At 47.1% G+C, this 25,341-nt stretch overlaps 1 protein-coding gene and 1 long non-coding RNA gene across 5 annotated transcripts in view; one reads left to right on the plus strand and one right to left on the minus strand.

Moving 5' to 3' along the window:
• Tshz2 (teashirt zinc finger homeobox 2) overlaps positions 1-25,341 on the minus strand; it is a 433,036-nt gene that overhangs the window by 50,460 nt on the left and 357,235 nt on the right. The gene's annotated exons all lie outside the window — the stretch shown is intronic.
• Positions 7,944-14,876, plus strand: LOC106010541 (uncharacterized). Its single transcript, XR_015446001.1, has 3 exons — positions 7,944-8,149; positions 11,271-11,391; positions 13,593-14,876. It is a non-coding gene; the product is annotated as an uncharacterized LOC106010541 (long non-coding RNA).

Genomic DNA, 25,341 nt, shown 5'->3' on the forward strand with positions numbered 1-25,341 from the left:
TACAGGGAAATTTTCTTAAACAAAGCAGTTGGCAAGAATCTAGAGAAAACTCTGGAAGAGAAAAGGGTGTGGATTGAGGCTCTACTGTGGGCTAAGTGGGTCCTCTTGTCTGGAGCGGTGGGGAGGTTGGCTCCATCTTTTTCAGATAAGGAAGCTCAGAAAGAGCCTGCATCTAACCCATGCATGGCACCGATGCTCCAAAGAGCTGTGATTGATGCTCAAGAACATCATTGTCCAAACACACACTTTTGGCATGGGAGCAACACGAATGCTGGGTTTCTCAGGTGGGTGTATATCTGTCTACATGACCCTGGAAAAGTCACTGAACAATTTTAGGCCTCTATTTTCTCATCTGTAAAATGAGATTAAGGAAGCAAGGAATTAAATAGGTGATGCCCTTAATAGCAACTGACTCGAAGCAGGAACTCAAACTGCTATTCTCTCCACATGTTGCTCCTGAAATCCTGACTGTAACTGTAGGAACCCTAATTTCTTTGAACAGAACATCGGTGTATTCAGGGCTGATTAAAATAAGTATGCTTTACAAGTAAACAAACAAGGTTGTATTTTTCCCTTCCCACCAGCACTGCTTTCCATCCTTTGGACTCCAAATTGTTATGAAAAAACCTGGCTTTTGAAAATTAATCCTGTGCAGGTGGCAAATGAGCAGGCAGGTGGCAGGTGTGTATGTGGCGGTGGAAATCAATTTATTCTAACTCGGAGGCTGCGTAAGACTGGGGAGGTGAATGAGTGCGTGTTTGAAATTGGATCTGCACAGGGTGGTTCAGGGTGTTCCACTCCTTTCTACCAGAGAAGGTGTCGAGAAGCTAGAAATTGCTCTGAGTTTTCCTTTTGCTTGTATCCCTGAGCAACCACCCTTTCTGTCCTTTAAAGCCATGCAGGCCCAGTAAGGTCCATCTGTGTGTGGCACCAATACTGGTGACAGCAAGAGCTGAAATATCACGAGTGGTAAGAGGAAGGATTTGGAATAGGCCAGTTCCTTAACTGCTCCTTCCCCCAAAACAATCTGCTGGGAAGTTTAGGTCACTGAATTCACAGAGTGTGTCAACACTGGAAGTGTCCACGTCCACACGCTCGAATCTTCCTTGGTGACATTCACCGGCTTTGTGGGTGTGACTTTTTTTGTTTGGTACCAGGGATCGAACTCAGGACCTTGCACTTGAAAGGCAGGCGGCGGAACCACTGAACTAAATCCCCAGTCCCGGTGTGACTTTCTAAGGTGGAGACATTGGGCTTGTTTCCTGCTCCCCCTTCAGCTCAGTCTGGCTCAGTGACTGATGCTTGGTGAGGAGGCACTCAGTGGGCATTTGTTGAATGAGCCAATCTGGGAAAGAGAATGGAGAAACTATACAGAGCCCTGAGTTCAAATCAGTTTTCATGGAAACATAGCTCTGTGGGCTACAACAGGTGTTACGTGAAGAAATTACTGTGTAGGCAGTGTGCTTGGAGGAGAATGTATGAAGAAGACTCCATTGCAGAACTTCTCATCATCCAAGGGGTGCTGCAAACCCCAAATGCAGCATGCAGTATCTATGGAGCGTGCTCACCCCAGGAGGTTTTCTTTCAACGAGACGTTGTGGGATTGGTCCTCTGAGCACTGGAATTTGTGATGCTTTTCTCTGCCAGGCTGGCACTGCTTGGTCTTGATCACTACTTCAATTCTCTCTGCCTGGAATGTTCTTGCCCAGATTATCTGCGTTCTCACTCCTCTTTTCTGCCTGCCCTTGCTGCATACCATTTCCCTGAGCTTCCTCCTGTGCCTGTCCCTCCTTGTCCTCTGCGCTGCCCCAGTCTTTCTGTGCCCTAAACACATTTTATCCTTTGCTTTCTGGACTCCCTTTGCCTCAGCGTGCCCATCTTCTGGACTCCTGCCGAGAGCAGTGCCTGGGACCCGGAAGGAAGGCACGTGATAGATGCTAGGTGAATAAGGAATGGGTAAGTCAGGGGTCCTGCTGTCTACACAGGGCAGAGACGAGAGGGGAGAAGTGAGTGGGTGATCACTGTCAGCTCGTGTGGGCCTCGGGCTCGGCAGGATGCATGGGGCAATCAGTGGGGATACTGCTAACAGGCCTGCCAGCTGGGGCTGCTGTGAGGAGAAATATTTATGCAAAGATCCTGGCGCTGTGCCTCACACGAGACAGAAACCCCAAGCACGATGGGTATCTTCATCACTGCTAACACATCCTGTCTTCGTCTTTGTAAGCAACCCTCCAAGGAGACCCCTCGATGTCCCTGTCTTGCCTGCTGTGTTTCAGTCTGTATGAAGAGGGGGCTGGGTCACAAGCAGAACAGAACAACCTGGTCCATGAAGCTGCTGCACCCTGAGAGAACTGAGTTTTCCTTCCTGGCTCCAACAAGTGGCAGCAACTTCCGGAAGCATCGAGTAGGTGTCCTGGGACCTTGGGTGTCCTCCCTCTCGGCTCTGACTGTGGTCGCTGAGGAAACCCATGAGCCACAATCCACGAGGGGTCCCCAGGGCGTGCTGGGGTCCAGAAGACGCTGTTTCCTGAAGTTGCTCAGAGAATCCAGCACTGCCTGCTCCACTCAGAGCACAGCCAGGGACCCAGACTGCCCCACACTGAGGGCAGGCATCCGCTGCTTCTCCTTTGACGGTGCTGCTCTTCTGAATGATCCCAGCCTCTGATTAAATATCACCTCCATAGCGGGGCCTTCCTCACCATGCTGGCCCAGGGTTCACTTCTATGGCTTCAAACACTCACCAATAACAGATAGCACTTGCTTGTTTCTTGGCTTATTGGTTCTTTTGGGGAGAATGTAGCTCCACGAGGTGAGGGACCCAGCCACTCCGGCTCCTGGCTCTGTGTGCAGCATCCCAGGAAGTTCAGTGAGTGTGCCGAACTCGGTATGGTGTCTCTGCAGACTGCTAGGAAGGAGCACTATGGTGGTGAGCGTACATATCAGCTCTTCTCTATTTTTTGTTTTCCACTGATGACAGAGTAAGAAAAAAGAGGGGCGAATGTAATTGCGGGACTTTAACCTATCGGGGACATCCTGATGGCTGAGCCGAGTCAGTAACACCTGGCTATGGAGGGAGGTTGGGTAGCTTCTGAAAAACTGGGCACGCCTGTGGGTCATCCACCGGGGGAGCTATGCCTAGCTCTAATCTGTATTTTTTTCTCTCTAAAGCCACAGGTCTCAACTGGGGGGAGGTGGTGCTTCCCAGGAGACAGTGGTGTTGGTCATGGGGTGGGGCTTGTGTCCAGCGGGAGAGGTCAGGGAGGGCGCGAGGCATCCCAAGGGCACGGGGCGCCCCCACCTGTCCCAAATGTCTGTGGCCTAGAAGACTTCTTCTGACCAACATGGCGTGGTTTTCTGTCTTCAAGCTTCCCCCCCTCAACTCTCAACAGCATCCAGCCTTGTCAGGGCCTGGACCAACTGAGAGAATAGTGAATCGGGAAGAAATTTCCACAGTTGAGGGTACAGCTCGAGGGTGAACCGGGCTGAGTGGAGCCAGTGGGTTATTTCTCTCCATATGAAAGGAAGTCCTACTGCTGTGTTCCGATCCGCACTTACACATTCGTGAAGATTCACTGTGTTCTTGGTACGATGTTGGATTGTGTGGCTGGCAGCTGATTTCCTGAGTCCGGGAGTGACTCTTAGACTCTGTAGGCCTTAGGGTCTCCAGCTGGTCCTCAGTTGTGACCTGCCATCGCTGTTCTCCTGCTCACGGCTACTCCACGGCAGGTTAGGTGAGGACAGGCTGACAGGGGCTGGCAGTTTTGATTGCGAGTTTTCAAGGCTGATTATTCTCCAGCGAGGTCTTATTTTCAGGGAAACATGATGTCTGCTTTCAAATAGAGGGCACAGAAATCAAAAGGCCAGGAGCAGGCTCTCAGGAAGCTCACAGCCTGGTGGAGAATGGGACTGTCAACAAAATGAGGCCAGGTGAGTGGGATTCCCGGGTGCTGTTACTGTTTACACTGTGCCCTCTGGGTGTGCTCAACAGAGCACGGGTTCTTCCCATACTTGGATTGCAGGGCTTTGCCTCTCACCACCTTCACCCTGAGACCTGCACCGAGTGTCTCCTGCTCCTCTCTCCGATCCTTGCTGGTGGCAGGGTGCTCAGACAGCCTCCTCCCTCCACGTGGGGGCCGGGGTCACCCCAGCTGCTGTGCCAGTCTCTGCTGAAACCTTTCCCCAGCTCCACAACCCTCCCAGAAGTCACCGAAGCTGTGATGTTTATACACACACACATACAGTTTAGCCTTTATTTCAGAATGTCCATATAAGGAGAAGGTGTAGGTAATTGGGTGTTAAATGTCCTCACGCTTTTCTTAGATCCGGTTACTCTTATGCCTTATGTTGTAGTGCCTGAATATGTGTGTGCACAATACACACAATACACACATACAGCATGTACACACTCAAATCTATACACTCATATGACAAATTATGCTTTGCTATGATATATTTTCCCATTGTTATTTATCTTACAGGATTAGGATATTGGATGGATTTGGGGGAATTGTGTGGGTAGCTATCGGTAGATAAATTGTCTGTAATACAAGTTTAGGACAGAAGGAGAGGGGTAATTCTGGAGCTGTGGAGGAGTGTGTGTGTGTGCGTGTGTGTGTGTGTGTGTGTGTGTAGGCATGAGGTGCAGAGCGCAGTAAGGAGCAGAAAAGGAGAGAAAACAGGGCCCCTGGCTCGCTGTGGAAGAGCCAGCCATGTCTGCTTCTCTAGTATCGTCTGTACCAATAATTTTGTTATCACGTGTGTTAATTTTTATCCCACTAGCATTTCTTCAGCTGCGCGTTGGACTAAAAAGATAAATTGCAGAAAATGGCCGACATTTTGCTGATTTTTAATGCTTTTGTTGCATAAGTTTCCCAAAGAGCTTTAAGAGCTTTCAGTAAAGGGATATTTATTAAAGAGGAAGGAGAGAGAGGGAGAGAAGAAGGGAAAGGTTTACTTTTCTAGGTGTTGTCTTCTTAATTTGCGTATATGACAATTGTGAATATCTTGATTTGCTGCCATCTTTGTAAAGCTGGAAGTTCGAAATCAGCCACCAGGTATGACAACCACTCCTATTTATATACGACAGAACCTGCCCTCAGCACTCTAAGAACAGTATCGCAGTCAGTCAAAGCCTTCAGGAGCCGTAGGAAGCCTCTCTTGTCGCTCTGAGAAACAGTGGGCACACAGGTGGCAGTGTCACCTCACAGGCTTCGGCTGTAGAGGTAGAGCCGGGCTTCTCAGGCTGCTGCCCGGGAGCCAGTGCCCTGCACCGAGCTCAGCAGCCTCTGACACAAGCTCAGTCCGAGAGACCCAGAGGGAGCAGCGTCAGGTGCGCGGCGTCAAGTCCAGTGCTGGTGGCATCTGAGCTTAGTCCCGGCTTTTGCTTTTAAACTTTTTTTTTACGGGAAAAAACCCTCAATAATACAAGAACTTCGTAAAAAAATTCAAACACTACCAGAAAATGCCCCTCTAACTTTAATCTTCATTTCTGATCTTTGCAGAAATACTCTCTATATAGGTAAACGTGTAGGTATGTATTACCTTAAAAACAACTTTCCTGGGTACCTAAAGTATTACTTTTTTTTTTTCTTTTGGTACTGGGGATCGAACTCAGGCCCTTGTGCTTGCAAGTTAGGCGTCAAAACCACTGAGCTAAATCCTCAGCCCTAGATATTACTTTTAACACCAAGGTGAATACTGTCCTACTTGATAGTTCCTCTAAATAACAGGTCTTCTGAGTGTCAGGAGTGGCAAGAGAGGTTCGCTTCCTTCTTTTCAGAATCTCTGGGTAAGAAAAACTAAAACAGGCATGTGTGGGTCCAGTGGATGAAAATCCTGCACGTGGAAGCAGTGCCTGCTAAGTGTCAGGCCAGGCATTCTTCCAGGCTCTACCTGTTTGTACGAATTTTTTCTCTTTTTTTTTTGTGCCGGAGATCGAACTCGGGTCCTTATGCTTGTGAGGCAAGCGCTGGAACCACTGAGCTAAATCCCTGGCCCACGAATTTCGTCTCTTATACCCCACATGAAGTAGGTGCTTCACCACTCCCATTTCTCAGAGGCGAAGACCGAGGCTTAGGCAGCCCAAGATCACACAGCTAGCACACGGTAGAGTTCGGTCTCCAACCCGGAAAGCCTACGCCTTCACCAGAGCCCTCCAGCCAGGAGCGATTCCCTTAGCCCCCTCTGACACACACGCCCAAGTCAGGTCCAAATCCAGATAAAATCTCACTGTGCGCTTGCAAGTGGAAGAGGGTAACTTCTGAGACGTTGTTCCAGCGGCTGTCCTCTTCTCCCCTAAAGAGGCTAAAGCGCTCACGCTCCCAAACACAGTGCATGGCCCCACCTGTGAAAGCGCCGGCCTGTTGGTTCATAGGTGGATTCAGACGGAGTCCTGTCCTAATAACAAGCGTGACCTCTCTGGATGAGACAGAGAAGCTCTGGAGCTCATCTTGTGTGCCTTGCAGTGTTCTGACTGCATCGTCCCCTGCAGAGGAGCGCAGCCCACACGCCTCTGTCCTGCGTCACCCTGGTGGGGAGGTCATATTTGCCACCCTGCGGGTGCACACGTGGATATTCACACAGTGCTCAGTGCCGGCGGGACACCCGCGCCTTTTCTGGTCACCTCGTCACACCAACTGGCTGGTGGCATGAGCAGATGGGGAAGGGCGGAGACACCACTCCTCCGGCAAAGGAGGGACCCTGCTGGGCGTAGAGAGAAGCCAGCTCATTTTGGGCTGACAGAACCTGTGGTGTGTGAGAGCTCAGCTGAGGCCCGCTCCTCCTTCCACCTGTCCTAGTGGCCACACCTACCTGGGCAATTAGCACGGCACAGTCTACCTGCATACCAAGGGAGAGGGCGCAGAGGAGCGGACCGGAAGAGGCTGCCCTTTACACCGGAAACTGCTTCAGAGCTGGTGAACTGCCTGGCCTGTGTTTTGTTCGATCTGAACCGTGTATTTTAAGAATCTGCAGCTATCTCCAATATGATAAATATCAAGAAATTTCACATACTACATTTGTAGTGTGTTCTGAAAAAAAATTGTGAGATCGCGCATACGGCAGATTTGGAAAGCCACATGGAAGTGAGCAGCTGCTACCCGCCTTAGACTGGGCAGGTCCTCTGCGGCTGGCCACACTCCCTGCCCTTCCCTTTGGTCTCTTGATTCAGGCTTGCCTTGACTTATTCCTAGAGGCACATGAATTCAGGGGCCCTGCTCTAGGTTCTTGACATGCAGCATTCATGTACCTATGTAGAGAGACATGCATACGTGGATGTAGAGGAATGTGTGTTTTACTCATTTTTACTGAGCACCTTCGCTACGCCACGCCTTGCACTAAGTGCTAAAGAGCTAAGGAAAGGGTGAGACCAATATGTGCCCAGCTCTGGCCCTCTGGAGCCCCCCAGGAGGTAGGGAACCTTGGCCAACCTCACCCTAAGGACTACTGAATTATTCTTCCCCAAGCATCAAGGAAGAAAAGCACAGCAGGGGGAAAACCCAGCAGGGAGCTTGATCCACTGTCACCGCAGTGCTCCAGGTGAGGCCCCGGGCCCAGGGAGGAGGGCAAGCCAGGGCTCGCCAGAGGGGCCCCGGCGTGACGGCCAAGGGGGCTTGTTTGGAGAGAGCAGCTGCCCTGCTCCGCGACCCCGTCTTTGTCCTTTTGGGGGTGCGCCAGGGAGGGCTGTCCGTGCCCCCCGCCTGTCCCCTCGCGTCCAGGGTGTGCAGCGGGGCTGAGGGCACGGTCTGCAAGGGCGCCCGGAGCGCCCCGGGCCAGGGCCGCTTAGCCATCGCAGCCCGCGGGACAGCGCCCCCTGTTGGCTGTCTCCTCCTGGGTCCGCCTCCTCCGCACTCCCCGCTGGGGCGAGGCGTCCCTGGCTCCGAGGTTTCCGGGGGAACCTGACGGAGACCAAGCTCAAGGCTGGTTGGGACGCAGAGGCGGCCTGGTCCCCGACTCCCGCCCGAGCCCACTCGGCACCAGCGCCCCCGCCCAGCCTCGCTTTCTGCCGGGAAGAGGGGCGCAGCAGTGAACTGCGCAGGCGCGGCAGGAAGGCGGGCCCCACCTGCGAAGTCGCAGCTGAGCTCTCGTGACGGGGACCTGCCTGGGGAGAGGGGACAGAAAGGCCAGGCTCCGGCTGAAGCCTTATCTGAGGGTAGGGAGGCTTATTTTCTTTGGGTAAATTTTTTTTTTTTTTTTGTACCGGGGATCGAACTCAGGTCCTTGCGCTTGCGCAGCAGGAGGCGATCTTTGGGTAGATTTTAAAGAGAAGGAAATACAGTGCTGCTTTGGAGGCTGGCAGACTCCCGGGTGTGCACAGGGGGAGACCCTCGCAACTCCGGTCTCAGCTGCCAGCCCTCCCCGGGAGATGCTAGTCGGAATCTGGGAGAAGTTGAGATCGGAGGGAATCACAGTCCCTAGGGATTTCCCATCACGTCGGGAAGGTTGAGTAGAAGGCAGGACTATGGTCACAGCAGTAAATAAACTACCAGTCAAATCGAGCCGTCACTTACTCATTGTCAAATGGGAACGATACTTCCTGTCCTAAAGGAGAAGATGCCCCAGAAGTAGTGTACCCAGTGCCTGGGAAAGGGAAGCGCTCCAAAAATGACATTTACAGTGACGTTTGACTTTCAGTAGCATGAGTAAGGGAAGATTGAGTTATCGATCTTATCAAAATGATTAAAAAGCGTACCAAGCGGGGCATGGTGGTGCATGCCTGCAATCCTAGCACTCTGGGAGAAGAGGCAGGAGGACCACAAATTCAAGTCCAACCTGACCTACTGGGTAACTGAATCAGATTCTGTCTCAAAATTTAAAAAAAGGACTGGGGATGTAGCTCAGTGTGAAGACCTTGGGCTCAATCCCCCAAACAAGCCTCAAAACCTCTAAACAAAACAAAACAAAACAAAACAAAACAAAACAAAACAAAACATTGGATGTAACAGTTTTGGAAGTATGGCCATTTTCACTATATTGGTTCTGGCTATTAAAAACAAGGATGTCTTTCCATTGTCTGGTATCTTCTTCAGTCTCCTTTTTCAGAGTACTGTAGATCAGTACCACTGATTAAAAGTTGCCATGAAGGCCCGGGGATTTAGCTCAGTGGTTCCACCACCTGCCTCGAAAGCACAAGGTCCCGAGTTCGATCCCCGATACCAAAAAAAAAAAAAAGTTGCCATGAATATAACAATAATAATAATGTGATAATATAGAATACTCACCCTTCTTAGGATGTTCCACACACAGAGCTGGGAAAGTGAGGTATTTTAATTCCAAATATATATTACCTCTTCCAGCAATTGTGTTGTTGAATTGAGACCTTTCTCAAAAGCCTATAGATTTGTTTGTGATTTACAGGTGCCTTGGTTTGTTCTGCTTTTTTCTTATGTCAGGGCCCACAAGTGAGTTCTGCTCAGGAATGAGTTTGAGAAATGAAGTCTGCCGAAAGTGCTAGTGCCACTGGTGTCTGATGACAGAGCCAATGTAAGAAGTCCCGGGCCTGGGCCGGGTGGGTGGCCAGCACTGCGGAAGTGCCTTGACTTTAGGACATACCACTGGGCTCCCAGAGACAGCATCACACACTGCAAACCAAGTCGTGAGTCCCAAGGGCCTCTCCAAGGATGTGTCCCCTGCTCTGCAAGGCTGATGTGCAAAATGACATTCGCGGGCCATCGAAGTTTCTGTTTTCTCAGCAGATAATGGACTTCCATTCCCAACTCCAAAAGCAGAGGACCCATCTCCTGCCCATGAAAAAATCCCTAGCAGCCCACATTAGCAGGATGTCATATACCAATATTTCTCTTATCAAATAATATCCGGAAAACAAGGCCAACTTAGGTTTTTTTTTGTTTTTTTTTTAAATTTAAGCTGATTAGAAAGTTGGTTCTGTATTTGATTAAGTTTTGCAGAAACTGGGCTTGTGGTGAATCATTAAACAAAGACACTTTTTTTTTCTGTACAGCAATAAAACCTCCAATGATTAATTAAGGGCACAATGCCAAAACAAGTCGCTTTGTTTAAAACGCAGTGGACAAGACAGCCTTGGGAAAGTTGATGTCTTAAGTAGACGCTACAACATGTTTTTAATTATGTTCAGGAAGACGAACAAGAATAGGAATCGCCAAGTGTTTAGAAAGATAATTTTTTTTGGAGAAAGATTAGAATTAAAAAAATAAACAGAGCATTATTGATTTAACACGAATGCCATTTGTTGGGCCTTTTGTAATTTCCTTATTAGTGTCATCATTCTGGAGTTCACATCCCCCCTTCTGTTGGAGCATTTGGCTTTCGTTCAGCTCTCGGCAATATGATACAGTAAACACGCAGCGACTGCTCATATTAAAATGTTTTATTTGTTGTAACTGTACAGATAATCAAGTGGTGTAAGTCCTGAATTACCCCAATCATTGCCCAGGCTAATCGGAAGAGAGGGAATCAGTGACCGTCAGGCCGGCTTGGGGTGCGGGCTGAGCTGTCAGCTGGAAGGGAAATAGCAGCGGAGAAGCCCCTGCAATGTCAGGTCTGCATGAAGCCATCCCAGCAGCCCCCAGTGCGCTGCTGAAACAGACGTCAGCCGGCACCCAGGGGATCGGAGTGAAGGACACGCTTGGAAGCAGCTGAACTTTGGGTTGTCCCAGGCAGTCAGAGCCCATTTGGATCAGTGTGTCCCATCTCAGGATTAATGGTCATGACAGGGTTGAGTTGTTCACAAGGCCGGCTCTGAATTGTAAACTGCCCAAGATAGACGAGGAGCCTCACGGTTTGGTCCCTTTCCCCCCAAGTTGCCAGGAAGTGGCCTCAGTTCGTTTGGAAATCAATGAACATGCTGTGGAGCGGGGTCCAGGCCTCCGTATTTCCGGAAGTCGATTAAACCTATTGCTCACAGGGAACCCATGGTACCCTTTCTTCTTTCTTGTTCCCCATTCCACTAGGTTTGGAGAAATGGGTAATTATTCATCTTGGTAGTAAGTACTGGTTTTATTTTATCATAGCATTAATGATATTAGAGACTAGCTTGGGAACCACATGAAGGATGCTCTGTCTTTGACCTTTCTCGGTTTCTCTTCTTCACTAATGTCATTTGAGTCACTGCTTGGCGCTGGGCTTCGAGCTGTAGGCTGGGGACATCACTGAGGGCAAGCGGTCTTCTCTCCTAATGAGCTCCAGTTCAGGAGTGCAGAACGGGAAGGGACAGCATTTCTGTGGGGGACACACATTCTGGGGATGAAGGACCGGCCATGCGCAACTGGACACCATCTCTGCTCTCTCTCCAGGAGGACGCTGGGACTTTGGATTCAGAGATGGAGTTGAGAACCCAGAAAGCCTGCAGTTTGTCAGCAACCCCTTAAATTACAACCCTAAGCCTGATCTGTCCTGCTGCCTGCTTTGATGAAGGTAAATTTGGTAAATTTGGAAATGATTGAATAACAACAAAAGCAAGAGAAGAAGAATATGTCACAGCACGTGAAAATGATACAGAGTCAAATTTCAGTGTCCAGAGATCAAGCTGTGCAGGAACACAGTATGATCACAAGATGATTTGGGCTGTGTTAGGCTTCAGCTCTGCCTGGTGGCTCCCGAGCAACTGGGCCAATGTGCAAGCGAATGGGCGAGATTATGTTCTACGAAGACCTTTCTTCTGGCTTCAGTTTGCCAGACCCACCATAAACAAATGCCCATAGATGTATGGCTCACCTCATCAGCTACTGACTGTCTGGGGAGAGAGAATAAATGCAGGAGATCACGGACAGGAAGAAGCATGCAAAAACAGGCAGCTGCTGCCTCTGCTTGTTTCCTCGAGATTCCATGTCCCGGGCTTAGTCAATGGGAATTTGTAGGCATGTGCCAATCCATAAGCCATTTGCAAAGTGATAACTGCATCCACTGGGCTTTTCCTGGGAGAGGGCAGGGGATGTTTTCAGGAGAAATCCTGTGTTGAGCCATGTGGGGTAGAAAGGAGGAGGTGAAACCCCAGAGGGCTAGCTGGCCCCTGAGTGGTCTTTTCAATGAAAGTCTGGGTTTTGCTGAGTGTGGGGAAGGGCTTGGTGGGAAGGACCTGGGCCAAGCTGAATTGCTCTGCTTGGAAGAGGAAAGCAGGATTGGACATTGTGGAAGAAGAAAGGAATTCATGAAGAAAGCTGGGAGCCATGTGCAAAAGGGGGGGGGTCTCTAGGAATTTTCTAGGGAAATGCATGAGAGGTTTATCCACTGTGGCCATGGGAGTGTGATGATGGCCCTCCAAGATGCCCTCTTCACTGGCTGCACTGTCTAGAACCATCCATCACTTCCCACTTTGTTCTGCTGTCTTCTCCTCTTGCCCCTCATCATTAGCTGTCATCCTCTTATTCATCCTATGGTTCACTAGTTTATGGTCTGTTCTGTTCCCCTAGAAGGTTGGCATGTTGGCCAAAATGACCTTGACCATGTAACTCATCACCAAGGCCTAAAATGATGCCTAACGTTATATATACTCACAGGAACTTTGAATATTTGCCAAATGAAAGATCGATTTGACCTAAATACATAGAACTTGACAACAAAGAAGTTGCTTTTCTACCGGTCTTGTAGTACTTGGTTTCTCAAATAATACATGTTTGTTGCTGTAGTTCTGCCGTAATTCTGAGAGATGCTCACAGAACAGCACATGCCTGCCTGCAGATTTTTTTCACATTCTTAGATGTTACTAGAAGTCTTCATGAGGTTCAAATTTAAAGTAGGACACAGCTAAAATTCATTGTGGGAAAGGGTGTGGAAGACCAGAGGTGGCCAGATCATTACCTTTGGGTTCACAGATTTTGCAGAATTATCACGAGAGTAAGTTGTCTTCTAAACAAAATCAATCCCTCTGCAATCCTGCCTGCCATCTACGATCTGTTTCCAAAGTGAAATCAAAGTCAATAGCTGTTTTGTAGGTGGAATGATTACAGATTCCAACCCCTGGTTGAATGAACATGTAAAGGGAAGTCTTGGACCTGGGTAATTATAGGATATTTCCTTAATACACCTTATCTGATCCTTTTCCGCTAATAATTGTATGTAATTATATTTATGTGTGAGAACATTGAATATTAATGGAGTCTAGGGCCCTGAGGATTTAAAGAGCTTATGAAGTATTTGACTGGATACGACCAATCATTACATGTCAGGCGAAGAACATGGAGAAAAAGGAATTTGTCAAAAAGAAACCAGAGACTAGAAGAAACCCAACACTTTCATTAATTGATAATATTTTTATTAGGTTGTTACTTTCAAGTGTCTTTTAGTACTTGCACTTGAATTTAAATGTCTGAAAGGAATGGGTATTCAGGAAAAGAAAAGTAATTACACCCTGTAATTCTGATTTAATTACGAGGAAATAGATGTAACATGATGTGATAAAAGTTATGATAGGCTCTTTAAGTGATATATGTCATTAACATGTTAATTGGCATGAAATCTGAACTCGCAGCCAGAGAAATCTTAGGTGAATATGAGGTCATCTCTATTACAGGCAGTCTTAAAATGAAAATGCCATTAAAAGCATTTTAAGTTTTATTCTGCGATGTACTTTTTCTCATTTATGTTCAATACAATGAAAATCCGGTCCTGCCCTTAAGAAGAAGAAGAGGAGGAAGAGGAGGAGGACAAGGAGGAGGAGGAGGACAAGGAGGAGGAGGAGAAGAAGGAAGAAGAAGGAGAAGAAATAGAAGAAGAAATAGAAGAAGAAGAAGAAGAAGAAGAAGAAGAAGAAGAAGAAGAAGAAGAAGAAGAAGAAGAAGAAGAAGAAGAAGAAGAAGAAGAAGAAGAAAAAGGCTATTCCTACGGGGTTGGTGTGGCTAGCTTGAACTTGTAATTGAATACACACCAAGTCAGGGCGAGATTAAATGAGGAAATGGATTTTCTTCTGCATGAAGGGACCGGGTCATGTTCTAAAAATCTGGCTCTTTCAACATCTTCACATAATGATGAAATGAAATGTGTAAAGATTTTGATTATTAAAAAGCCTGCTTTTTCCTCAAAGACTCATCCCAGGACCTGTTTATTTTTATTTCTTTGTAACTTTTTGGCTCGTGGCTATGGTTAGCATAAAAGAAGTATTTGTTCTGCAGAAGGAAGTAGCCAGACCAGACTGGGGCTGCTGTTGCAGGGAGGGAGTAGGGTCCTCGCTGGGACCCCAGAGCCAGAAATAGTTAAGTGGGAATGCGAGGCTGGTCTGGTGGCTCTGTTATTGATATGCTTTGGTATTAAAAATAGCTGGCACATTAGCCCATTTCACAGCTGCCAGGCAGGGACATGCTGCTGTGAGAGCAGCCAAGTTGACCCTCGATTCGCCCCGTGATGGCCCCCCACACTGACGCAGGCTGGCACTGTGGCCAGCAGAGCTGTGTGTGACAGGAAGATGAAACGGCCCCGCCTACACGGTTCCCTCACAGAGCTCTGGTTCTCATCTCTGGATGCAGATTGATTCTAGATTAATTTAACTTATTTCAAAAAGCCCTGGATTGCAGGGTGTTTGTATTTGGTAATAATCTAAGCATGAGGAAATACTCAGGGAAGTGGCGGAGGAGAGGACTCTCAATCAGGTGGATGCCAGGGCAGAGCAGACAGTTTGCAAGGTCGTCCTGGGTGGTGAACAGGCTGCAGGCTCTAAGCATATTTGATGTGGCCACGCACTGCCCACCCTTCACTCTACCTGGGGCCTTCTTGATGGTCCCTCCAACTTGTTCCTGCCCCAGGGCCTTTGTACATGGTAGTCCTACCATCTGGACTGTCTCCTTCACTCATTCTCTCTGTTCATTTAGATCTTGGTTCAAATGTCACCTTCTCCAGCAGCCCTTGCTGGTAACTCCATCTAAACTAGTTTCCCAATCCACATCTTTTATTCCTTGCTTCCTTCTGCTTCTGCTTTCTTTGGAGAAATGATCTCTTATTGTCACATTTGCACGTCTCTTCACTGCCGGGCTCCCGAGGGCACCAGCCTGGGAACCCAAGCTGTCCAAGGGACAGGTGGACTTAGGGTTAGGGCTAGGGACAGGGCGCCAGGGCAGCTGCCTGCGTGTTTCCCTCTGCCTGCCTGAGGCTGCTCTCGGTTTGGGGACACAGCAGTGAACAAGGCAGTGCCTGTTTCACAGCAGTGGCTTCCCTGGCTGGGTGTGTGTCATGTAGGCGCATTAGTAGTCTTGGCACTAACATGGAAAAAAGAATTTAAAGAATGAAATGATCGAGCACACGAAACTCTCTTAACGTGTCACTCAGACGTGTTGGCTTACAAACAAGGGATGCGTCACTGGAGGAACAAGGCAGATGGGGACCACAGTCTTGATCCTGCAGGACAACCAAGGCACTGGGGCCGGCCGGGAGTGCTGTGCTTGGGTTTGCTCTATGCCAGGTTCCCAGTACTAAAGCACAAGACAGCTGTAGGGTGGCGAGGGACTGAGGCGGGTGCCTCCGGAGCGCTGTCCTTGACTGTGCCCTGCTGAGTGTCACCCGGCCCAGGCCCCGCTCCTCATTGTAGAGAAAGCAGGTCAGCTGAGGCTGCACCAAGCGTGGGCAAGAAAGTGCACCTAGGGATCAAACAGGTGCCAAGTTCAAATCCCTGTTTTCTTTTTCTAGTAAGTGGAATCTAAAAACAAAGCCAAACAAAAAACAAAACAAAAACTCCAAAGGTGACATGAAAATAGAAAGGAGACTATGATTAGACAAGAGAAAAGGAGAGGTGTAGAGAGGTGTAAGGGAAGGCAAAGGAGGGAGGCCTGGGGTAAAATGTGTTATGTGCTTGTATGGAAACGCCATCATGACACCCAGTACTTGGTAAAATCAATACGCATTAATAAAGATATGTATATTTTGGGAAAAAAATCATACATACAAAATCCCAGTACCCACTATTTGCTGGCTTGGTCCAGAAATTTGATCCTCAGTTTCCTCATCTGTAAAACAGAGGTCAAAAGCGCTTTCTTCCTCCTGGACTGTGGAGCATTCACCGGGCTGAGGTAAGGAAGGGCCCCAGCAAGGCGCCTCCACACAGGAGGATCTCAGCAAAACCCAGCTGTGGTACAGTCATCGGCTCACGGCTCTTGGTCACCCGGTGAGACCTCTCCCGTGGCCTGAATTATTTTCTAAAATCACTGATTTTTAAACATGAGCAATCATACTCGTTTCCCTAGTCAACCCAAACACAAACCCACTTCCCGAGACCTCTGAACAAGCAGGCCCAGGTGAGCAGACCCGACTCCTTTGGAGCTTTGCAGCAGCCAGCTGGGCAGCCGTCTGGCCAGGGCTGCTTTCCAGGGCTCCTGGGCACGGGTGTGGGGTGGGGCGGGAGCCCTTTGCGAGTGTGCACAGGAGAATCTGAAAAGCCAGGTCCCTGGTGCAACATGCAGCTTCCTGCTGGGTGCACTAGTTCATTCTATCCTTGGGGTGGCTGCATACCCCCTTTCCGCAGTGCCCTGGCTCACCAAGTCCTTTGTACACCTCTGCAGCAGAAGCTCCAGGAAGGAACAACCCTGCCCCTCACCTGCTACCACAAAGAAAAGAAGGGCCATTCATAATTTAGGTCGGCCCTTTCTTTCCTGCACGCCACCAACATGAGCCACATGCTGGAGGAAAAACTGAGCTCTCTCTCCCAGGAACACTGGAGATCAAGCAGAATCTCATTAAGGCTCACTTCAAAGATCGTCCTTTATTTCCATACAAACAAGTTTAAATTATTGTGTGTGAATCTGCTGTTAGGGGGACTCTGTTCCATTATGCATGATTCCTTACTGCTCGTATCATGAATAATGGGCAGCACTCTATTAGCGATTTCCAGTAATGCACTAAACTTGGGGAGTGGTCCCGGTATTGGGTTAAAGTTCTGTCATTGCATATTTCTTTTATTTCTTACTCAAGCTGTACTGCTCTGGCTCATCAGAACAGGCATTACAATCTTGTTGTAATTAAACACAGGGTAACATATGCATTGGCTATATTTTCTTTCTTTCTTATTATTTAATACGTATTGAGCATTTACTATGTGTAAATGGGACAGTGTTCAGGATGTACCTTGCATGCATGATATTATTTACTTTTCACTAGAATCCCATGAGATGGTACAATTATTATCCCCATTCTACAGGTGAGAAAATTGACCATTAGGGAGAACTAAGTGACCATGGGTAAAACGCATAATTGATAGGGATGATTCACACGAATTTGTCAGATACTCCTAAGTATAACATATATTCCTTTTCACCATGCAATTCTTTTCTTTTCTTTCTTTTTTGATACCTGGGATTGAATTTGTGGTTATTTTCTGAAGGGCTTCTACAGCTTGTTTATCATTTGGGAAGCAGGTGTTTTGATGCCCATTGTACAGATGAGAAAGCTGATTCCCAAGAGGTGGACAGAGTCCTAAGAACAAGATTTTTGTGCAAGTCCTGTTTCTGCCTCCACTTGGTCTGGGATACATAGACTGGGACACGGTGACCGTATTATCACTTCTGCAGTGTTTAGGGATTGGAGCAGGATTTTCTCAGCGTTCACGTTCTCATTTGATCCCTGTCTGTGGATTCTCCTTTGAGAAACAGTACCTATGCGGACTCATTTAGTGATTGGACAAGTTACTCAACTTCCTTATCCCCAGTTATGTCATCTGTATAAGGGGAATAAATACCTCCCTTTTAGGATCATTATCAGGAATAAACTAGATGGTTTATGTACAGTGGCTGCACGTACATGTGGGCTGCTATTTTTGTATTATTCCCTTAGAGAGCATTCATGCCTTCCAGTGTGTGTCTCCCATTCATCCCAAGTCATTGTCCATGCTGGAACATCTTTCCTAGTCCCCTTTCTTTTGATGTTCTGTAGCTGAAGCAATGAGGACCCCGTTTATTTCAGTGTTCCTTCTTATCCCTGGGACAGTCACTGGCCAGTGGCATATCCACATGGCCAAGCTCAGGACTTCATGAAAGATACTAAGATAGTTTGAAAAATTGATTACAAGTATTGTCTCATGGCCCAAGCTCAGATTACTGAAAAACATTTGGAGGGGAAGTTTGCATTGGCCACAGCTTTTATTTTGAACCTCTTGAATTAGCTGATGTCAAAAGCAGATCCATTGTCAAGACAGGAAATGCTAGGGTCCTCTGGAAAATGTCTTAATAATTTCTGCATTATTTATTCAAGCTATTTGGCTAGCTCAATGGGGAATGCTTTTCCCATTTGGAAATGTGTCACAGAATGCCCCAGACAGGAAACAAGTCCAGGAACCTCTGCTGAGAGATGGCCCAGGCTCCCCCCACAGCCAGCCCTTCCCTACAGACTTGGTCCCTGCTCGGCCTCATCTGCACTTCCCGAGGTGCCCACTCACCCCCTCTGGCTGCACAGGTCCAGTTCCCCCAGCTTCTCCAGATCCATTTCGTAGTCACACTTCTCCTACTCCAGAAGCTGCTCAGTGTATTGATATTGTGCTGTGCACTCTCTGGATGATTTCATCTATTGGGTTGAATGTTATCTGTCCTTGTTTTGTTGATATGTCCTCTCAGCTTCCATTTCATATGACTGAACTCCTGTTCTCCTCCAGCTGAAAACTTTTCTACCTTTGCTTCCTGCTGCAGAGAACTTTGCTCCCCTAGCACGGCTATTGAAATCAAGGAAATGGGTGAGTGGAGTATGAAGAGGGGCTAATGCCGTCCTTGTTCATGTCAAGTGTGATAAAAGAGCAGAGGTAGGGCAGGCAGGGAGGAGATGAGTGGGAAGGGGAAAAGAGGAACGGAGCCAGGGAAGGCTGGGTTTGGAAGGGACTTCGGAACATGTTTTGGGTGAGTTATCAGGGACAGCTGGTATTTCATGAGCTCTGGGGCTTTGAGAGAAGTGGGCGGTGAAAAAAACTGAAGAGCACTTTTTAAAGGATAGACACCCCCACGCCTTTGGCATTTTGGGGGAGGCTGGAATAAGGATTTATACTGTTTTGCAAATATTTTATATGTTGGATCAGCACTTCTCCTGAGAACAACGTCCATTCCCAAACTGTCCCAGCCTCGTGAGCTGTCATTTATTTTGGAATTTACAGAGGCGTTCTCTGCCCCCAGCCCTTCCGCACAGGCGTCCTGTAGACTGTAAGCTTCCTGAAGGGAGGGTCTGGCTCTCATTCTCATTTACATTACCCATGGGCTTTGCACACATTTAGATTTGGGACAAACAGTGCTGAGTTATCTACTTCTTGTTTAAAGAAATATTGCCTCCTCACGGAGATATGATGAAAAGTCCAGACGGAGCCAGGGCAGTGAATGGAGACAAAGGCTTCTTGGTGAACCCAAGCTCCTGAATGCCGGGAGATCGCCTGTCATAAACACGTGAGCGCCAGGCCATCCACTGTGACCAATGCCCAGCACAGGGTGGGGGTCCGAAGCCACGTGTCTGCTCTTCAGCTGGGTTGCTTATAACTACGCAGCCTGCACGATTATTTATCCTCACTGACAATCTGTGTCCTTATCAGAAAAACCCCTCCCATCCCAGAATATTAAATGAAAGAAAGAGCAACATGGCTCACTGGGGCTAAACTGATGAAATCTCAGACCATAAGCAGCAGGAAATACATGAAGAACAAACTGTCCCTGGGATGGTGAATCATTTTTTCCCAGGACCGGACATTGAACCCAAGGCTTTTGCATGGAGCTACATCCCCCAGGCCTTTTTAATTTTATTTTATTTCTAGGATTTGGGGCAATGTCTCTCGAAGTTGCTAAGTTGCCAAAGGTGGGCTCATTTTTGGTTGTCGTAACTGGGATGAACGGTGCTACTGGCACCTAGAAGGCAGCAGTGAGGGGCACCGCTCAGCACCCTAACACTGCACGGGACAGCTTCCTACAACAAAGAATTATTCTGCCCGGGATGTCCATAATGCCAGTTTGTTCCCCAGCAGCCTAGTCTGTGTCTCAGTAGGAAAGAAGAGCATGATGGATTCGTGATGTCTGCTTGGGGTACAAGGGTGAGGTTGCTAAGCACATGAATTTGCTAACAGGATATAAGGTCAAGAAGAGGAGACGAGCCGAGGTAGCTTTTAAAGGCACATGGTGAGCCAGTGGGAAAGCTCAGGGCATAGCCCATTGCTTTTTGGCCTACAGCACATTACTCAAGTGCAGGAACTGGATCGGTCTGTTTGGCTCCAGCATCCAGAACAGTGCCTGCCGCGGCAGACGTTCAACTGATGCTTCAGGGTTAGTGAGCTCAGTTGCTCTTGCAAAGAGAGCTATTTTACTGTCCCAGCACCAAGCATGTTTTCTTAGTGTCTATAAACTTATCTTCCATTTCAACAATACATGTAAAGATAATAAAACTAAGAAGAACAGGAGAACACTTGAATATCTATCACCTTCTTTTAGCATAATTATCATTTTCTTGCCAAGAAAGAATGTCACTTATCTTCTACTTCCCTTTATTCCAAGTATCAACTGGAGATATCTGTTCATAGAATTCTAGATTCTGTTCTGAGACCCTTAACCAGAGGCTGCCTTCTGTGTGTGCACTACCACCTAAAAGCTGAGTAGCAGGTCTATTGTTGGTTACATAGTATCTCAGTTTTGTCTTTTTAAAAACTAGAACAAACCATTTATACCTCTTCCTGCCTCTGACACAAACTGTGGAATAGTTGGAGGGCTAGGGATGTACCTCAGTGACAGAGGATGCTCAGGACCCTGGGTTTAATCCCTGGTACTGCCAAAGAAAAATGTAGTTGGAATTTTAAGAAGACCTATTGCGCATTTAAAACTCTTCCTGTGTGTGCACACGTGTGCCATTCTGCATGGTTTAATCTCCTGCATGGATCTGAGTAACCCCCGCCACAATCAAGATACAGAACTTCTCAGAACAAACAGAAAAAGAATATCAACAGCTACCATTTGTTGGGTTTCTACTATGTTTCAAGTACTCTGCTGGGCATTTAATGCATATTATGTTATTTGACCTTCATAGCGATCTGGCAGGTCAGATGCTAGATTAGTTTTACAGAGAAGAAAGCTGAGCTCAGAAAGCATAGGTAACTTTGCAGTGGTCACCTGCCCAGGCAGTGAAGAGTAAAGTTATATCTGTTGGCTGTCAAAACTTTCCCTCTTTTAATAAATCCATGTTTGGTTTAAATTTAGGGCAAATCACCCTAAATTACACCATACTAAACAATTTGGTATACTTCATTCTATTCTTTCTCTATGCCTATGTAGATTCACACCTAGTTGGGATGAATCTGTCTGCATAATTTCTATTTCACTTTTTCTTGATTTAACATCACATCTTAAATATATCACGATCACCTTTCCAGAAGATCATTTTCAAAGGCTTCCCAATATGCTATTGTTCCATCATAGAACAAGGTTTATCTGGTGTCTGGCTGGGCAATAAAACTGCTTCCAAGTTTTCATTATTATAAATATTGGCACAGTGGACATCTATGTGTAAAAATGTGTATGTGCAATTCCAAAGATGTTCTTAGCACTAAATTCTTGAGATGGAGTGACTGGACAAACCACACAAAACATAAGAATCAATTAATATCGCTTAAATATTCAGAAGGCAATGTCTCTAAAATATAGTACTTGTTACTCTTGGTCAGGAGCTGGAGAATTATGGCTTCCAGGACAAATTTAATCCTGCTGCCTGTTTTCTTTGTTAATAAAGTTTTATTGGAACATGGCTCCACTTGTTTGATTGTATGTCTTCTATGGCTGGTTTTATAATGCAAAAAGCTGAGTAGTTGTCATAGAAACCATATAGCTGGCAAAGCTGAAAATATTTACTCTGTGACTCTTGATAGAAGAGGTTTGTTGACTTCTGCTGTAGAGGAAAGCTATACATGAGATAATAGTGAAAAACTTTTGTCATAACAGCGATATAAAGCATAGCCTCCTACCGAGGGCCCTGTGCTGGATGTGGGTGTGTCATGATGTACACTAGAGGGAGTGGGTGCACGCTTTCAGATTCCTTGGTCTTTTTTTTTTTTGGTACTGAGGATCGAACTTGGGACCTTGCGCTTGCAAGGCAGGCGGCGGCACCACTGAGCTAAATCCCTGGCCCCCCTTAGCCTTTTGTGCAAGGGGCGCCAGCACACGGTGGATGTTTGGTAAGTGCTTGTTGTTCGTTGAGTGGAGAGTCACTGCTGCTAAGCCTGAGCTGGTGGGTAACCCCCCATCCTCCCTAGCTTCACATGGCTCTTGTCGTTTGTCCTGGGTGGTAACTTCCTTTTCACACCACTGGTGTATACAGAAAAATCAGCTCTATTATTTAAATTCTCCAAGATCAAGGATGTAAAATGAAGCCTGCCCCTGGCCCCATAAGACATTCAAATAAATCTCATGGCTTCCAAATGTGACTGTGTCACCCTGGGATTAATACCAAGTAATCCAGTGCCAACATCAAGACAGTGAAAATAAGCATTTACTCTCCCAGAAAATCATTTTATACTGATTACAAGTTGTAGCCTGTCACTAGGACGTGAATTGAAAATGTGCACATTTGCAAGGTTAATATTTCTCTCCAAAGCTGCTCTCTCCTTCGCCCCCGCCCCAGCTCTGAAGGAACGGCATTCCAGATAAATATTTGTCCTGAGACAACCACATTCCAACAAACAAAGTTTACACCACCATCTCCTTCATCCGCATGGCACCACCGTGGCGTGAGGCCCAGCCACAGCCAGCAGGAGGAGGCCTTTCACGTCGGCATTATTGATATTTCAAGCCTGACCATGCTCTGCCCTGGGGGCCAGGCCTGTGCATTTCTGGGTGTGTGACAGCACCCCTCGCCTCCCCTCACTAGATGCAGGCAGCACCCCTTTCTCAACTGTGACAACCAAAGCACCCCAGACATTGTGAAATGTCCACCGGGGGTCAGCACACCCACTGTTGAAAATCTCAGGCCTAGAGCTGCTGGAGGCAGCAGGAAGCCAGGCCAGTGAGGCACGAACAAGCGAGCACGGCCACCCTCCCACTTTCAGTGTCACCTCTGCTGCCACTTTCCCTGTCTTTCACCCAAAGCGTTCTGTGCTCTGTCTAGCTGGTCATTGCCGTTCTATCTGGAATTTATGCAAAATCGCTGCTCCCCAGAGCACTCTTTCTTCAGGCCCATTATGGTGTTGACTCAGTTTCCCCTGGGTGCGCCTCACCCTTTCAACAAACCCTGGAGACATTAATCATGTACAAGATAGGCTCCAAGTCAGTACTTCAGGCAAAAATTGCCTACAACAAAACTACCCTGGGAAAGCCCCTTAAAACCTCCCAAATGACGCTGTGAGTGGTTTTGTGGAGTTGACTCTGCTTAGTCATGTAACGTTTGAGAAGTTCGGAGTTACACTAAAGGAAGGCATGTAGGGAGGGAGTGCGCCACGCTGAGATCAGCACCTGCAAACATTCGTGCCCCAGACGACCTCCTGTGACAAATGAGGAAAGGGTGTCCCTTTCCGGGAGGTTTCTGTTTGCCTTCGGGGTTTGCTTCCTTCAGCCTTCGCTTGAAACCTCTGTAATCTTAGTGTCAGTGCAGACTCTGCCATTGGAAGAACTGAACTACACGATACACTAGAAAGTAGCTCAATACACTTAATAGCACAGAGTGGGTGTATAGTGAGGCTTTCTGAATTTAAAACTAAATCTGCACTGGTCTCTGACATTTACAGAGAAAGGTTTGCCCAGTGGTTGCTTTTTGTTGTTGTTGTTCTGGGCCTTTGAACTGAGCCATATCCCCAGCCCTTTCTAATTTTTTATTTTGAGACAGGGTCTTACTATCTTCTTGTATCTCTTAGCTGGCATCTTCTCCCGTGACTGTGACTGTCAGGCTATTGGGCTCATGACCCTCCAGGGCCTGCAGACTGGGCTCTTTGTTTGTTTGATTGTTCATTTCCCACTGAACTATGAGTTACTTGCAGACAGGGGGCTTGCCTTATTTATTTTTATCCCCTAAAAGCCCATCACAAAGCAAATGCCCAATAAGTGATGTGGTGTGTCATTTAAGAAAGGGAATAAGAATGAGCCACATCATTAGAACATTTTACTTAGGATTTGAAAATCCTTTCCCTGTTGAATAGAAACACCATAAGATACTATATCTCCCAGGACCAGTATATTATCTTGCAAAGATGTAACACAATCTTTGACACACAGTGGGCACTCAAACAAATATTTGCTGTGTTATTATGAGTCTTTGAAACATTTTTAAAAGTAGAAGCAAGACAGCAACAGTGGATTTGTTGAAGGAATTGGTGTGACAGGTATTGTCAGGTCTGTTTGGTAGGGAAATTTGACCATACTCCCACATAACTTATCTTGGCTTTTCACTCTCACTGTGGCTAAATCTACCTGCAAGGCACCTTGACATTTGCTGAGAGGTAACAGTGAAGTTTCCAGTTCAAGGGGAAAGCCCTTGTTTTTCCCAAAAGGAGAACAAAAGAAGTCCAGATGTTTTTACCCCTGCCTTGATTTATTCCTGCTGGCTTCTGCCTAAATTGACAAGTGTCATTTTCTTAGGATCGCTGTTCTGTCACATCCAGATTGACACCTAAACCTGTTCCTGATACCCAAGGAAGGAAGCCCAAAGGTAGAGACCATCCTCAAATATGCCTGCGTAGAATCCAGCAGAAATAGAAGAGATCTTAACACAATTCTGAAATCAGGACCCAGATGTTCAGTGGAGACCACAGGTGCGAGCTTTCTGTGTCCTTTCTTTTAGGGAGGCACTGCTTTTTAAACCCCCACTTTCTGCATTCCATGGGGTGAATGCATGGGAAATTTGTACAGGAAGGGAGATCCTGTGGAGCTAGATATGCCAGGAATTTGCAGTGTGACCTTCATAAAATTCTAGTGAAAGCGATTGCTTGCTCCTCACTTGTAAAGACCCTCTGCCTAGGCAGGTGTGTGGAGTCAGAAGCCAAGGAGGAGGAAGAGGCAGCCATGATCCAGACCCCTGACATCTGGATGACCTCGGAGAGGGTTATTTAATTCCAAGGTACACCAATGGGCCATTCACACTGAGGGAGGGGAAAAAAAAGAAATTTATATCCCTTTCATATATAAAAGGAAACAGATGTGATTTTCTTTACAAAAGAGCATTTCATTAAAAAAAAAAAGGCAAGGCGAGGGAGAGTTAACATAACCATTATTCTTCATCTCAGGAAAAGTAAATCCTGTTTGCCTGTCATTATAGAAGGTAGCAAAATCCTTTCATCCAGTGATTAGTTGTAAACATTCCACCGCCTTCTGGGAGCAGGCCTCTGTTTCCCATCTCACACCGAAGCCATTTTCTTAGACTAATGTTTTATACACACAGCTCAGATACAATGCAAACTCCGGGTACCCCAAAGGCAACGGGGCATTCGTTTATACTAAATCAGAAGTGTCACCCTTGGCA

Source organism: Heterocephalus glaber, unplaced genomic scaffold (assembly GCF_053883595.1).
Source record: "Heterocephalus glaber isolate CG9 unplaced genomic scaffold, H.glaber_assembly_v1.0 deba00001673, whole genome shotgun sequence".
NCBI classification, from domain to species: domain Eukaryota; kingdom Metazoa; phylum Chordata; class Mammalia; order Rodentia; family Bathyergidae; genus Heterocephalus; species Heterocephalus glaber.